Raw genomic sequence first — 17862 nt, forward strand, 5'->3', positions numbered from 1 at the left:
AAGTGAGATCAGATGACGGGCTGACCCCATTTCCACTGTGAGAATACTTGATTTATTTCTCATCAGCATGAACACATTGGTGATACCTCAGTTTTGGAGAACGTTTTTTGAAAGCATTTCCCACAGTCTGAACAATTAAACAGTCTCTCCTCAGTGTGAATGCATTAGTGCAGCAGCAGGTTAGATAACTGCACAAATCGCTTCCCACACTCAGAACAGGTGAAATGCTTTTCCCCAGTGAGGCCGGATGAATTGTCATGGTAGGTGAATAATTGAATACTTTCCACAGTCAGCACATTTCCAAAGGTTCTCTCCAGCGTCCCTCCATTTATATCTTGGCAGTCCCGATGATTGGATGAAGCCCCGCTCATAGACAGCACACGTAAATGGTTTCACTCGACTGGCAATGTTGTTTTCTCCTTCATTTTCAAAGGCCGACGTGTTCAGGCTAATTTAAACTGAACAACTCCATCAGACACCGATGTGATGTGTCGTTTCAGTTTCCAATGAAAATCCTCATCTTTAATAATTCTGAAATTAAAACAGAAATAGCTTACTAAGAGCTAGCTTTTAAAAAAAAAACATCAAAGCATTTAATTATAATTCTTCTTTCGGATGTGTATATTCAAGACCGGGTCAGCATGCATTGCTCATTTGACTGGACAAGGTGATGATGAGCAGCCTTCTGGAACCCTTGTTGTCCATGGGCTATCAGTACATCCACATTGTAAGGAAAGGAAATCCAGAATGTTGACGAAGTGATAGGGGAGGATGGCAAAATATTTCCAGGTCAGTATGGTAACTGGTTTTTCGGGTTGTCCTACCCACCTGTCGTCCTTTACCTTTGAGGTGGACGTGATTGTGAACGTGAAAGGTACTGTTTAATGAGGCGTGGTGAATTTCTGCACTTAATCTTGTGGATGGTATAACCTGCATGTCTGAGTGTTTGGCGATGGAGGAAGTGGATCTGTGTCGATGTTGTTTCTTTCATGCAGTGCTGATCAATTTGGCTGTTCTGTTCTGGGTGGTTTTGGGCGATGCATTATTGTTAGAACAGCACTGAGGAGTCCTCAAGGAGGTTCTGACTGAAATTTTATCTTCCGACTTGGATGCTGCCTTATCTGCTGTGTTTCTCCTGCAACATGCTTTTCAATACTGCACTTATTCAGGCAAGCAGAAAGTATTCAGTTATGTTTCTTATTTCTGGCTTGTAAAGGAAGAAACGACAGGTGGGGAAAGAACCCAAAGAAGGAGAAGAACAGTTGGACAATGGAGTGGATAACGATCTGGCTTGGAGAGTGAAAATCGGTTAATGGAGATTTTTAGTTGCTATTCGTAGGTAGTGTGTAATGGCAGGCAATCTGATAGATAGGCTTCAAGGAATAAAGAATTGTATTACTTGCTGAATAAAACCCGGATTCTGACTGATCTTCTCGCCACAAAAGGCTGGTTCAATTAATTTCTCATAGTGACTGGGACTTTCACAGCAAGTAGAGAGGCCTTTTGGCCCTTCTTGCCAATGTCAGCCCTCAAGCGCCTTTCCACTCTCAGCCCATTTTCCAGATCTTGTTCTGGAGCTTTATGCGCTGTGATGCTTCAAGTGATCATCGATTGCTTTTTGCAATTCCACCAGCTCCAGCAAAATGCCATCACCACACACACATTCCTCTCACCTCCCTTCTCTGCCTTCCGTATGTAACCTTCCATCTGGGACGCACTGATGCATTCTGTCTTCACTCACAACACCTCCCCACACGGCACTGTGGAATCTTCCCCTGCAATTGCTGAAGATGTGAAACATGCAGTCATGAAATATCAGAAATAGGAGCAGGTGTAAGCCCTCCAGCCCTTCGAGCCTGCTCCGCCATTCAATACGTTCATGGCTTATCATTTCGTGCGCTCAGATCCATTTACCCGTCCTCTCACTGTATCCCTTACTTCCTTTATTGTTCAAAAATACGATCATGGCCTTAAAAACGTTTACTGAAGTGGTGTCAAGTACTTCACTGGGCAATGAATTCTGATTTTGAAAGTGAGGACTACACATGTTGGAGATTAAATGTAAGAGTGCGGTGCTGCAAATCGCATAGCAGGTGAGACAGCATCTGATGAGCAGGAAAATTGACCTTGCATGCAAAAATCCTTCATCAGGAATCGAGGATTCCAAAGAGTAACAACCGTTGGTTAAAAAGTTCCCTTTCAATTCTGTGCTGAATCTGCTCCGACTAATCTTGAGGCTGTGCCTCTTTGAGATGGACGTGATTGTGAATGTGAAAGCTACTGTTTAAGGAGGCGTGGTGAATTTCTGCGCTTAATCTTGTGGATGGTACAACCTGCATGTCTGAGTGTTTGGCGATGGAGGAAGTGGATCTGTGTCGATGTTGTGTCATTCATGCGGTGCTGATCAATTTGGCTGTTCTGTTCTGGGTGGTGTTGGGCGATGCATTATTGTTGGAACAGCAGTGAGGAGTGCTCAAGGAGGTTCTGGCAGAAATGTATCTTCCGACTTGGATGCTGCCTTATCTGCTGTGCTTCTCAATCCAATTCTCACAACCCAATTCCTGAAGAAGGAGTCATGCCCGAAACGTCGATTCTCCTGCTCCTTGGATGCTGCCTGACCTGCTGCGCTTCTCCAGCAACATATTTTAAGCTGTGCCCTCTCTTCCAAATTTCACCCGCCATCTTACATATTCTCTTCAATATTGTACATATTTCTATAAGGTCTCTCTTAATTCTTCTGAATTTCAATGAATATAATCACAATCTACTCAGTCTCTCCTCATAACCCTTACCCCTCAACTCCGGCATTATCCCAGTGCACCCAATCTGCACCTTTTTCCAGTGCCAGTCCATCCTTTCTCAAGTAATGAGACCAAGCCTGCTCACAGTACTCTAAGAATGTCCTCATTGGCACCCTGTACAGCGGCAACATAACCTCTGTTCTTTGAACATCACTCCCTTTAGTAATGAAAGACAACATTCCATTTGCCTACCTAATTACTTGTTGTATCTGCAGACCCGACCTTTGTGATTCATGCCTTCTCATGCCTCCAACACACCCCATCCTCCTGGACACCCTGTGCTGGCCTCCTACCTGCCCTAGACCTCTTCATAGCCAACTGCCGCCGCGATATTAACCGCCACCTGAACTCCCCCACCCCTCTCACCCACTCCAACCTCTCACCCTCGGAACGCGCAGCCCTCCACTCCCTCCGTTGCAACCCCAACCTCACTATCAAACCAGCAGACAAAGGAGGCGCGGTAGTAGTTTGGCGCACCGACCTTTACACCGCTGAGACCAAACGCCAGCTCGCAGATACCTCCTCCTACTGCCCCCTTCACCATGAACCCACCCCCCACCACCAAACCATCATCTCCCAGACCATCCATAACCTCATCACCTCGGGGGATCTCCCATCCACCGCCTCCAAACTCATAATCCCACAACCCCGCACCGCCCGCTTCTACCTCCTGCCCAAAATCCACAAACCTGACTGCGCCGGTCGACCCATTGTCTCCGCCTGCTCCTGCCCCACCGAACTCATCTCCGCATACCTTGACACGGTCCTGTCCCCCTTAGTCCAAGAACTCCCCACCTACGTTCGGGACACCGCCCATGCCCTCCACCTGCTCCACAATTTTCGCTTTCCCGGTCCACAACGCCTTATTTTCACCATGGACATCCAGTCCCTGTACACCTCCATCCCCCATCACGAAGGACTCAAAGCCCTCCGCTTCTTCCTTTCCCGCCGTACCGACCAGTACCCTTCCACTGACACCCTCCTTCGACTGACTGAACTGGTCCTCACCCTGAAAAACATCTCTTTCCAATCCTCCCACTTCCTCCAAACTAAAGGAGTAGCCATGGGCACCTGCATGGGCCCCAGCTATGCCTGCCTCTTCGTAGGATATGTGGAACAGTCCATCTTCCGCAACTACACTGGCCCCACCCCCCACCTTTTCCACCGTTACATCGATGACTGCATCGGCGCCGCCTCATGCTCCCATGAGGAGGTTGAACAGTTCATCCACTTCACCAACACCTTCCACCCCGACCTCAAATTCACCTGGACAGTCTCAGATTTCTCCCTCCCCTTCCTCGACCTTTCTATTCCTATCTCAGACGACCGAATCAACACGGACATCTATTACAAAGCGACCGACTCCCACAGCTACCTGGACGACACCTCCTCCCACCCTGCCCCCTGTGAAAACGCCATCCCATTCTCCCAATTCCTTCGTCTCCGCCGCATCTGCTCCCAGGAGGACCAGTTCCAAAAACGTACAACCCAGATGGTCTCCTTCTTCAAGGACCGCAATTTCCCCCCGACGTGGTCGACGATTCCCTCTACCGCATCTCTTCCACTTCCCGCTCCTCCGCCCTTGAGCCCAGCCCATCAAACCGCCACCAGGACAGAACCCCACTGGTCCACACCTACCACACCACCATTCTCCATGTACAGCGTATCATCCGCCGTCATTTCCGCCACCTCCAAACGGACCCCACCACCAAGGATATATTTCCCTCCCCTCCCCTATCAGCATTCCGTAAAGAACACTCCCTCCGTGACGCCCTCGTCAGATCCACACCCCCCACCAACCCAACCTCCACTCCCGGCACCTTGCCCTGCAACTGCAGGAGGTGCAATACTTGCACCCACACCTCCCCCCTCACCTCCCTCCAAGGCCCCAAAGGAAACTTCCATATCCGACACAAATTCACCTGCACCTCCACACACATCATCTATTGCATCCTCTGCACCCGATGTGGCCTCCTCTATATTGGGGAGACAGGCCGGCTACTTGCGGAGCGTTTCAGAGCACACCTCTGGGACACCCGGACCAACCAACCCAACACCCTGTGGCTCAACACTTCAACTCCCCCTCCCACTCCGCCAAGGATATGCAGGTCTTTGGACTCCTCCATCGCCAGACCACTACAACACGACGGTTGGAGGAAGAGCACCTCATCTTCCGCCTAGGAACCCTCCAACCACAAGGGATGAACTCGGATTTCACCAGTTTCCTTAATTCCCCTCCCCCACCTTGTCTTAGTCAAATCCCTCGAACTCAGCACCGCCTTCCGAACCTGCAATCTTCTTCCTGACCTTTCCGCCCTCACCCCAGTCTGACCTATCACCCTCACCTTGACCTCTTTCCACCTATCGCATTTCCAACGCCCCTCCCCAAGTCCCTCCTCCCTACCTTTTATCTTAGCCTGCTGGACACACTTTACTCATTCCTGAAGAAGGGCTTATGCCCGAAATGTCGATTCTCCTGTTCCCTGGATGCTGCCTGACCTGCTGCGCTGTTCCAGCAACACATTTTCAGCTATAGTAGTGAGAAGACAAGCAAGACTTTATAAGTCAAGGCAAAGATTATGAGAGCAGGAAAATACTTGTCACGTAGAAAAGTTCGTGAAGAAAGCATTTGGCACGCTTGCCTTCATTAGTCAGAACATTGATAATTGAAGTTCATATGTCATGTTCTGGCTGTACAGAACATTTGTGGAGCCACATTTAGAATACTGCTGACAATTCCGATCACCTTCAACAGAAAAGATATTGTAAAACTTGAAAAAGTGCAGAAATGATTTACAAGGATGTTACAGTGTCGAGGAGGCTTGAGTTGTATGGAGAGAGTGTTTGATCAGGGGCTTTTCCCAGCAGTGTTCCAGGCTGGTGTGTAAACTTCTAGACGTTTATAAAATCATGATTGGGGTTGGATCGGTGACTGGACTAGGCCTTGTTTTTACCCAGCATGGTGGAATTCAAAACGAGAGGGCACAAGTTTAACGTGTTTCACACGGACACACTAAACAAGGGACAAAGTTAGATAGAGCGATATTTGGATTTCCAACAGACATCATCTCAGTTTAGTCTTCGATTTTTTAAAAATGGGCATGTACTTGGTAAAATAGTTTGAAAGGTAAACCGAGAAGAGAACGTTAAGGATATAAAAAATTGAGTGATGTCGAGATGAGGAAGTTCGTGAGTAAAATATTGACCAATGCAGTATGAAGTGGAGGATGAGATGCTCGCAGGAACATTCAATAACGACCCTTTAATTGAAATGACATATTGCAGGACTCTGAAATACAGAGGGACCTGGCTGTCCTGCTTTGTGAATCACATTAACATGGTCTGCTGGCGCAGCAACTGATTAGGAATGCAATAAGTTTTTTATTCATTTGTTCAGCAATGACTAGGCCAACATTTATTTCCCCACTCCTATCAGCACTTGAGACAGTGAGAGCCTGATCGAAACACTACATTTCATGTGATGTCTTTTTTTGGAGAAACGAAGCGCTGCAGTTATCAAATTGCCGCTTTCTCTTTTCCTGTTCACAATTTAATGCTCAAATATTCAGTTGATATCAGAGAATGCAGAGTTTCTCCAGCAATTAGGCTTGTGTTTCAGATTTCCTGCATCCACAGTTTAGTTTCATTTAGTAATTTGAATGATCTGAGTTTTATGAGGATTGGAATTTTGCCAGCTGTCAAACATGTGACAGAAGATTCAAACTGAATTCTGGCAAGTTCATCATTAATTTTCCGAAGCAGATGAGCTGAGTTGGGAATAGAGTCAGAAAGTGTAGTGCTGGTTAAGAAGCATCCAGGGAGCAGGAAATTCGATGTTTCGCATATAAGATGTTCATTAGGAATGCTCGAATCGTCGATTCCCCTGCTCCTTAGATGTTGCCTGACAGACTGTGCTTTCCCAAGTGATACACTTATTGACTTTGATCTCCAGCATCCAAAGTTATCACTTTCTGCTGAGGTGCGGTACAGTCAGGTACTGTTCCTGAGATGTAATAACGTGGTCGTGATGACAGAGTGAATTTGTAGTTGAAAACTTATCTGTGAATCAATATTATTCTCCCGCTACCACTCTGCCAAGGACAGGCTGTTTCGATGGAGCTTGTTGTTACAGCCAGTCAATTTGACAGTTGTGCATTTGGTAGGTCGCGAAAACGTGATTTCCCAACGCGTTGTCTAGACTCGAATTCGATATGGAGACGTTCGGTTTTGGTTCTGCACGGTCTAAGTTTGAAAGTGGTTTGCATGTTTGCGTGTGTAGAGTCGGTATAGTGTATATTTGTGTCTTGGAGTGTAACCAGTTTTATTTTCTGTTGGGTTTTAAAAATGAAGCGATCAACAAAATATTGATAGTCATTTTTCTTTGGTAATGTAAATCTGAACCAAAAACATGAATTGTTGTAGAAACCCAGCAGGCCTGGCAGCATCTGTGGAGGGAAATTGAGTTAAAGTTTTAGATCGACAGAAACCCGTTGCTTTTTCCATTTCTATATTATAATGCCGGGAAAATTATCAGTCTTATCCGTTGAATCAGGATTTTTATCAAAATATCTCAATGATTGTCAACCGTCACCTTTACAATTTCAAAAGGACTTTATTGACTGTGATGCTGTTTCCGTTGCTCTCAGCTGATGAAAGGCTGTGCTGAAATGATTGTCGTTTCCTTTCTCACAGTTTGCAGCAATGTCGAACGTGTAATTGGTCATTTCAGTGTCGCACTCAGCATGTGTCTCCATTTGTCTGTCTTTGTCTCTGTGCATCCACCTCACCCTCTTCCTCTTGCACATTCTCCGACACTCTGCCTGTCCATACAGCTCTTTACCTATTTCGGCTTTATGAAACGTCTGACATTTTGAGACAGTTTGATTGTACAGCTGCGAAGAGGCTTTTTGCCCCCTGACTGGAATGTGTAGAACTGGGCTCACATTCTCCGGATAATGTGTCTGTCACTTCAAACCAGGTAAGGCGACACTTCTTCCTCAAACAATTATGACTGTTTCGAATTCAAAATAGAATTCCTAATCCACAAGACAAAAAAGGAATTATACTACAAATAAAGAAGAGCAACGATGTATATAGTGTTGGTTTAAATGTATGAACGGTGACAACAGAGAATGAGAGTGATCAGCTGGTGATGTCTCTGCCATTACCACAAAATTCCCCGGCAAATCTGCAACGTCTCCTGCCTCATCTCGTTATTCCGACCAAACTGGGAGTGAAGGAGGGGTAATAAAAGAGGAGGAGAAGCAGAAGTGCTTGTGGAATAATGGAAAGAAACCACAGACATAAGGAATAGTTCGGAATATAGAGCACATGGCATTCACTGTTGGAACTTAACCTGGATCACGGAATGATACCAGGGTGAAAGTCCAAAAAGACGCTGAGTGACTTTCGTGAAGACTTGAAAGACCAAACCCAAATGCAAACAGTAGGCACCGCTGGGATTTGACCCCAGGATTTCCTGTTTACTAGACAAGCGCTTTAACCAGCTAAGCCACGGCGCCACACTACCAATGGCCTTGCTCATCCATATGTGAAGTTGCTTTACCAATTCCTCACAGTACTTGGACATATGTTTTCGGATCAATGTTTCTCACAGAAAATTGCAATCAATCCTCGAATTTTCAAATACTAGCAGTTTACAGCTGAAAATTCTCCACTGATAAGGTACAGAAAAACATAATCTCCTCCTGCATTCATTTAAAACGGGCACTTTCACTTGGTTAAACTGACAGGAGAAAGAGGATGTGTTCATCCTGTCAGGGCCCATGAACCTCGTTAATACACACAGATGAGATTACAAATCAAGAGGAACAAGGTCATTGTGGTGAATTGACTAGGTGTAATGTGTAAGTAAGTATAAACATCGGGCAGTAAAAGCTGACCCATTGGCACCAACACTGAGTTTTTCTGCCCCGGTGCGGCGCTCACTTCCTGCTTTATGCCTCCCAGGCATCATTGTCTATCACTTTATTTCACTGTCTTCGTCCACTTCCCAACTTATTCAAACGATTGCAGATGTCTGATAGGAACCGTTAACTTTTCGAAACGGATTCCTGGAGTACAGTCGTCACTCAATGGGATAGGATTCACTGCATATCCAGAATTACCACAATGATGGAGGGGATGAATTACTTTCCTGAAGCTTTCAACTCCTCAGCACAGTTATGCAGCCATTATATCGCTTCGGGAGAGGGGTGGTGTTCCAGGATTTACGCTCAGCGACTCTGAAGGATCAGCGAGATACTTCCAACTCTTAAAGGTGATATGATTGGAGGGGGATTTGCGGTGGTCGTTTACGGTGTGTCTGCTCCCTTTGTCGTTATGTATGGATGGAAACAATTACTGACTGATTCTGGCAGGATCTGAGTGTGTGCTCTGCATGCAAGCAAAAATTTGTTTTCATTAGAATAATTCACAAAAAGAGAAATAAAACTTCATTCCATGAGTGGGAATTATATCCAGGTCTGTGTGATACAAACTCGGACTCCTAAACAGGGACCTCCTGTGATGCTGACTATAAAACTTACAACCTGACTTTTAGACACTCTTCTGTCTGTCGTTGATTCCATCACAAACTTCACCTGCAAAGTTGCTCTCTCCAAGTTTCAAAACAGTTCATATTATCACCCTGCGTTTCAATGTGAAGAAAGCGGAGCTGCGATAATCTGATGTTGTTCAGCAGATGTACTACAAGAAGGCACAGAACAGGCTGGTGGTCACAGGGCCTCATTTTGACGCGCTGGTCTCCGGTGAGCAGGCAGCACAAATAAGGGTGTCGTGACACTCGTCTGATTCCAGATCTCGGGCTAAAAATCAAGCAGTGGATCATATCAGTGTTATCTGCAGTAAAAAAGACTGTGTTACAGATGAGGAAGTGCCGGATGTATTGGACTGGCTAAAAGTTAATAAATCCCCGTGACGTGATCAGGTAGCACCACGGAACTCTGTGAAAAGTGAGTCAAGTGATTTATGGATCACTTGCTGAAAATTGTGCCACCGATAAACACAGCTGTGGTGCCATAAGACGAGGCTGGCTAATATGATACCACTAATTAAGAAAGGAGGTAAGGAAAAGCCAGACAACTGCAGACCTGTGAGTCTGACGTCGGCGGTGGGAAAGTTGTGGACGGCATCCTGAGATACAGGATTGAATGTATTTGGAAATGCAAGACTGAATATGGATGATCAGCAATGGCGTGATGAGTGGGAAATTATGTCTCCATAAATTGAATGAGTTCTTTTTTGAAGAATTAACAGAGGATTGATGAGGGCAGAGTGGTTTACGGGATCTATGTGTCCTTCAGTAAGGGAGGTCGACAATATTCCTCATGGAAGACTGTTTAGCAAGGTGAGGAGATCCAACCATTTGAATTCAGAACCGGCTCGAAGGTAGAAGACAGAGGGTGGAGGTGGAGGGTTGCTTTTCAGACTCGAGGCCTTTGACCAGTGGAGTGCCACAAGGATCAGTGCTGGGTCCTCAACCTTTTGTCATTGATATAAATGATTTGGATGCGAACATAAGAGATGCAGTTAGTAAGTTTGCAGGTGAAACCAAAATTGGAGGTGCAGTGGACACCGAACAGGGTAACCTCAGATTATAGCAGGATCTGACCAGATGTACCAATGGGCTGAGAAGTGGCAGATGGAGTTTAATTCAGATAAATTCATGGTCTTGTATTTTCGGAAAGCAAGTATTAGCAGACTTATGCACTTATTGGTTAGGTCCGAGGGAGTGTTGCTGATCAAAAAGACCTTGGAGTGCCAATTCGTAGCTCCTTGAACGTGGAGTCGCAGGTAGATAAGATAGTGAAGAAGGCGTTTGGTGTGCTTTCCTTTATTGGTCAGAGCATTGAGTACAGGAGTTGAGAGGTTATGTTGCGGCTGTACAAAGACATTGTTTAGGCCACTGTTGGAATATTGCGTGCAATTCTGGTCTCCTTCCTATCGGAAAGCTGTTGTGAAACTTGAAAGGGTTCAGAAAAAAATTATAAGGATGTTGCCAGGGCTGGAGGGTTTGAGCTACAGGTAGAGGCTGGGGTTGTTTTTCCTGGAGCGTCGGAGGCTGAGGGGTGCCCTCATAGAGGTTTACAAAATTAAGAGTGGCATGGATAGGATAAATAGACAAAGTCTTTTTCCTGAGGTCGTGGAGTCCAGAACTAGAGTACATAGGTTTAGAGTGAGAGGGGAAAGATATAAAAGAGACCTAAGGGGCAACGTTTTCACGCAGAGGGTGGTACCTCTATGGAATGAGCTGCCAGAGGATGTAGTAGAGGGTGGTAGAATTGCAGCATTTATGAGGCATGTGGCTGGGTATATGAATAAGGAGAATTTGGAGTGATATGGGCCAGGTGCTGGCAGGTGGGACTATGTTGGGTTGGGATATCTGGTCGCTGTGGAAAGGTTGGACTGAAGGGTCCGTTTCCATGCTGTACATCTCTGTGACCCTATTACCAGACCCGACTATGCCAATGCACTTCTGCTCGTCGTCAAACATTCTGAACTTTTGGATAGTTATTGTCTTATTGTCGTCAGCAAATTGCAGTTGCCTGTTCCCGAGCTCACATATTTTCCAATTCACATGGCTAACACAGATGCAATTAGCCTCAGTAATTACTGCAATGGCAATCAGATCTGGCTGTATGTGTGTGTGCGTGTGTGTGTGTTTATGTATATATACACATACATATATATCTGTTTACAAATACAGAAACACGTACAGAATGCAGGGATTTAATTTCTAAATTAAACAAGAATGTATATTTATCAGAAGATAGATATTTATCAGATGTATATTTATCAACTGCAGATAAGCAATAACTAACGATAACATATCACTGGAATGCTGACAACGTTAATCCTCTCGTACAACTTCCACCACAAACTCCCAAAGCCAGTGACAGAAAAAAAAAACATAATGTCGTTGTTGCACATGATGCATGAGAAGGCAGTTCAGTAGTCCCTGCCTATAGGAATCACTGAGATTATTCTGTTAACATTTCAGGATATTCTGCGGTTAATGGTTGTGTCAGCTTTGTTTTGCTTGACACTGCTTCGACATGGTGATAAACTCTCCTGCTGAACAAACCAAACACCCAGGAAGCTGGCCTCGCCTCAGAATTTGTCGCAGTATGAGTGACAAAGAACTCCTAAATTCCAGTACATTTTAAAAATTCAATGTTTTCCTTAACTCTACAAGTGAACATTTAGCAAAACTATTTCCAACTTTGAACCTAGTTTCTCGTAACTAATTGTTATTGGGCTTCAACTGTGCAGCAACATACTTTTCCAATAACCATGCATTAAAATTACATCAACTTAATTTCAAAACCACACAACGGCTTTCACTGACAGTTTCCATCTCGCTCTGGCTATAGGTCTCCCTGGGTCATTTCGATATTTTCATGCAAGGATGCTTCGTATGAAAAATGACCTTCGATCGGGAATGATTTGTGGACAGTTTACTCTATTGATGACATTTAGTCTCACTCTGCCTAACTGTCAAGCAGTGGATCATATCAGTGTTATGATATTTGCAAAACAATAAATTCAAAATAATCAGTTTTTAATTTGTTGGGGCATAAATTAAACTGATTTTTTATCAATTTGAATCATTGCAAAAACAAGAACCCATATTCGGGTATTTGTTTCACAATGAAATATGGTATATTTTCAAATTTCCAGTACACTCTGATACTGCTGGTCAGTCACGTGATTGGTACCTGCAAGCTCTCATTGCCAAACAGCCTTCCCTCTCTTTTTAATGTGCATTTGACACCCGCAACTTTATAACATCTCTCCACTTACGAAAACGATAGGAACCATTACAGTGAAAAGATTTTTTTTCAGGATTTATCCACCATTGCAAAGAAATGCGTTGGGCCTTAATGTTACTTCATAATAATTCCTGCGTGCGTGCACGCCCACACACAGACACACACACACGCACACATATATACAACATATTGTTTTCCGTTCAATCTTATCTATAGTTTTTCTGTTAAATCAGCAATAACGCACCTATAACCAAACTATTATGAGCCATAACATGTACAATGTCTAAATTAAGAGTCTGCAACAAAAGACCCCAACGGATAAAACTCACATTCTTGTCTTTTATTCGTTCCAAGAATATAAAAGGATTTTAATCTGTCACATAAACATTAAACTGTTGGAAGGCCAGTACGAAACTCAATAATTCTTTTTTTCGATGGTAGAATATTTTCTCTGGTGAAGTTTCGTGTGCAGTAAACAACTAGCGTTCAATTCCATCATGATCTTCGAACAGCAGTACAGCTCCAACGCATATGTTGTTGGTGTCCAAATTGCATGACCGATGTTATGGAACAAGAACCTCTCCTCTGCTTTCGTGAATGTTGATTTCCTTCAGTTTATTACTAGTTTTGCTTCTCCTAATCGTTCAAAGAGCTCTGCCAACTGCAGCATGTGATCTCCCCATGACTCACTAAATGATCACTACATCATCGAGATGGACTGCACGGTTTCCTAACGCAGCCATAAGTCATAAGGTCATGAGCCTTTGGAATGTGGCTGGTGCATTTTTCATTCCAAAGTGCATTACTTTGAATTGATGTACTATTTGAGGTCAGAAACACTGAAACCTCTTTGTATTTCTCTGATAGAGGTATCTGCCCATCACTACGCAGTAGTTCCCACTTCCTAATGTAACTGGCTTATCCAAATTTCTCGATACAGTCTGACTCGGTTCGGTGATATTTTTGTTGAGTTCCCATCCACTTCTTTTCACAGTTGCGTGGTTAGAAAGGATTAATCCTATAGGGGTGTTATTTTATCAGAACAGCATTCACTACTTCTCGCCCATGTACAATGGCATAAGTCCTCCCCATGTTATTCTTGCAATTGTCGTCATACTGCTGCGATCATTCAACTGCTTTTTTTTTCTCCTGAGACAGTTAGCTCACTGACGTTTCACAGTCTTCAAGGACATCCTTATTGTTTAAGTTGCGGTCCATCAAAATCCCCATCATCTGAATTTGTTTTCTCACTCTGTGGGGCAGTAATTAACTCTTTTTTTTCAGTGCCCTCTCTCTGTTGTAACAAGGTTTCAACGTGCCCGTCCCAGTTTTCTTCTATCCGCATAAGACCATTAGACCATAAGAAATAGGAGTGGAAGTAAGGCCATTTGGACAATCGAGTCCTCTCCACCATTCAATCATGACTGATGGCCATTTCAACGCCACCTACTCGTATCTCTTAATTCCTTGTGAGATTGAGAATTTATCAATCTCTGCACTGAAGACATTTAATGCCCCCGCCTCCACTGTGCTCCGTGGTACTGAATTCCACAGGCCCGCCATTTTCTGGCTGATGAAATGTCTCCGCATTTCCTTTTTTAAGTTGACCCCCTCTAAGTCTAACGCTGGGCCCACGATTCCTAGTATCCTCACGAGACAGAAACAATTCCCTAGCGTCCACCTTTTCCAAGCCATCTTGTATGTTTCTATTAGATCTCCCCTCAGCCTTCTGAATTCGAACGAATACAATCCTAGCATCCTCAACGATTCATCGTTTGTTAGACATACCATTCCAGCGATCATCTGTGTGAATCTACGCTGGAGAAGCTCTCGTGCCAGCATGTCCTTTTAAGGTCTGGTCCACAATAGGACACAGTATTCTAAATGGGGCTTAACCAGAGCTTTATAACGTCTTCGTAGCAACTCACTGCTTTTACATTCCAAAGCTCACGATATAAATGACAAGAACGCATTTTTTTCTTAACCACGTACTCAACCTGCAAGTCTCTCTGCAGTGTACTAGCACTCCCAGGTCCCATTGTGTCTTGGCTTTATGAATTTTCTCACCGTTCATAAAGTAGTTCTTGCCTGTGTTCTTTTTTTCCAAAGTGCAAGACCTCGCATTCTCTCACATTAAATTTCATCAGCTATATCTTGCACCTTACTCCTAAACTGTCCAAGTCTTTCTGTAGCCTCCCCAACCCCTCAGTACGACTTGCCTGTTCTTCTAACTTTGTATCATCGACGAACTTCGCCAGTGTGCCACCAGCCTTTTATTCCAGATCATTTACATATAAAGTGAAGCTGGGTCCCCAACACTGAATCCAGCATCTTTATGAGACAGTTTTTCCTGACTCAACTTTTCTTCTCAATTTGATAAATAGCACTACAGCTGGCTTTTGAGTGAATGTTACAACTGGTTATACGTCGTCCCCACGGGAACACGTCCTTATGTCAGAGATTTCATCTGCCCCCGTACCTTTCTACGCTGTGCCACTTCAGGTGCTGTTTAACTAACTCACCTACCCGATTTTATCCCTGCATCACCTCCGATACATAATCCAAGTGCACGGTTTCCTACTTTGGCCCTATGAACTCCGTAATCATTTTCAAAAGGCCTCTCACTCCATGTCCGAAAATTATGGCAAAGGGCATAAACTGAGGAGATTTGTTTTGGGGCATGCCCAATGGCAAACAATGCAAATAGGATACTTTTATCTCATCCATTCGGGTAGCCCTGGCAGTACCCTCTTAACATGGTATTCAGCATCTGATGCCTCCTTTCTAAAGCTCCCTGGGATTCAGGATGGAACGCACTTGTTTTAAAGTGCTGTATTCCAAAGCCATCCACCACTTCGTCAGATAGCCGAGTAGTAAAATGTGGCCTTAGTTTGATTGAATATTCCTGGGTGGCCTATACCATGTGAAGAAAGCTATTGATTCCACGACCATTATTTTTTTCTTCTTCCTCCGTAATGGAATTGCCTCCGCAAATCTGATTGCCATTTCCATTATGGTTAACAAGCACTGCTTCTCGCTTCTAATTTGGGGAGGGGATGTGCAGAGTTAGTCATCACCTGCATGAAAGCTTCTTCCAATGTGCTAATTGGCAATAAAGTTGTTGCTTTTATTACTGCTGTGGCTTACGTAGCTATTGGAAAACATGGCATGTATGGCAAACGTTATTTACATCCTAATTGCATTTGAGGCCAATATAAATGCTCCCGTACCTCAGCCTGAATCGTATTTCCACACAATTGACCTCGTACTTGTAGTTCATGTATTACCCATAATACTTCCTTTCTTGGTATTTGCAACACAAGCTTGTGCATTTCAGCCCAGTTCTCCCCTGCACTCTTCTGCATGGTGTCCATTTTAAAATAATAACCATCAGGAATAAACTCTGACTTGTTTTCTGAGTTTCCGTCGACATATATATCTGTTATTGTCTCGTCTTTCATTTGTAAGTCCATTAGCCTCCTATTTAGTCACTTCTGCCTGACCTCCTGTCAGTTCCAGTTTTCCTGAACCATTACATCAAGCAGTGTGCCCCCTAATTGAAGCTCAATTTCTTCGTATTTCTCTTCACATTCTGCTTCGTGCAGTGACCTATGATGGCGGGATCGTTTTACTACACAGTCTGAAAACATGCCAGGTTATTTACCTTTTAACTATTCAATTCCCTGGTCTCCGTTGGTGTCTCCACAACACTGGTGGCACTCCCACCTTGGATACTGATGAATAGATCCCAATAATAAACTGTATTCCTGGAACTCACACTCGATCACTGCTCCAACTTGTCTTGAGTTTGCTTTCCAAACTGATCTTACAATGTAAGCTAAATTCCTGTCCAACTATCCCACAAATCACTGTTCTCTCGGGTAACATGTAAGAACGTGTGCAAAACCATTCACCTCTAGACCCTGTATCTCTGAAAATAGTAACATATTTCCCTTCTCTCTGTGTTCTTTTTGAGTAAACTTTACCCAGAGAGATGAATTATTTTCCAGATCAGGGACTCACTCTATACCCAGCCCATATATAAGCTGTGCACTATCCAGTAGCTCCTCGATTTTACTTGGGGGCTTCTCTTACTACATTCACGAATGCTAATGGCTTAGCGTCTATCATCGCATCTTTTCCCACAGTGGCTTAATTTAATGACCAGTACAGTGACTTCATGCGTCCTCCTTTACCACAGAGGAAACACTTGCCGGATATCACTTCCTTTTCCTCCTCTTGGACTTCTTTGTTAACCTGTTGTAGACTAGTGCCAACGTGCTCTTAGTTTTGTTTTGTAGATTGAGATCAGTACTTCTCCAAATTTCTGTCCCTCACAGGATGGATTTCTTGTCAAAAGCTGAACGTTGCCTTATGCAACAGTGCGTATTCATCTTCCATCTCTGCTGCTATTTTCGCTTATTGGTTATTGCTCATCCACACAGATTCTTGTCATCTCTGAGAGTGAGTTGTTCAAAACTCCTCCAGAAGATTAATCTCTCTGATAGCCACGCCGGCCTTGGCTATTGTAACTACGGCACCCAACTATCAAAATTACGATTTTTAATTCTATCAACTCAACATAAGTCTGATCTTGTTCCTTCCTTACTTTTCTAAACGGCTGTCGATACGCATCTGGTATGAATTCATAAGTAATCACAACCAGAGTGCTTGACATCTTCATAATCACTTGACACCTGAACTGACTCCACTCTGAACTGACTGAACTGACATAGCCCACTCGCTCTGCCTACCAACCTAGTTTGAACGAACATTTCCCGCAATTTCAACACTCCAAATGCCGAATCAATTGTTCAAATGAAATAACGAAAGCTTCTAAATCATTCTCATCAAAATGTGAAAGCATTTTAACATATTTGTGTGTATTACAATCTTCTCTCTTCATATCCACCTGGTAAACTTGACTTTCCTGGATATGGTGCAAATTGTGAAGATTAACTTCTCTCTCATTTTTTCTTTATTTTCTCGCTCTTCTTTTTTCCCTGTCTTCGATGTCCCCTTGTTCAGCTCAGCACCTTCTCTTTATTTCTTTTTACTCTATTTTTTCCTTCTCTCACTCTTTCTGTCTCTTCTCACTTCTTTCTATCTTTTATCTCTCTCTCTCTTTGTGTCTCTCTTTCCTTATCTTTATCTTTGAACTCCATTTTCCGAACATGTAATTTAAGTGTTTTTTTCTAACTCTGCCGCACTTGTTTGCTTCTCTGACATACCTACCTGCTTGATTAACTCTCTAGCACTTTCAGTTT

The 17862-nt window shown here is 43.8% G+C and overlaps 1 non-coding gene across 1 annotated transcript; it reads right to left on the minus strand.

Moving 5' to 3' along the window:
- Window positions 1-8249: 8249 nt before the first annotated feature.
- Window positions 8250-8323, minus strand: trnat-agu (transfer RNA threonine (anticodon AGU)). The gene has a single exon. It is a non-coding gene; the product is annotated as a tRNA-Thr (tRNA).
- Window positions 8324-17862: the final 9539 nt, after the last annotated feature.

This window comes from Chiloscyllium plagiosum, unplaced genomic scaffold (genome assembly GCF_037043375.1).
Source record: "Chiloscyllium plagiosum isolate Xiang-an unplaced genomic scaffold, Cpla_swu_hap1 HiC_scaffold_42, whole genome shotgun sequence".
In the NCBI taxonomy this organism is placed as follows: Eukaryota; Metazoa; Chordata; class Chondrichthyes; order Orectolobiformes; family Hemiscylliidae; genus Chiloscyllium; species Chiloscyllium plagiosum.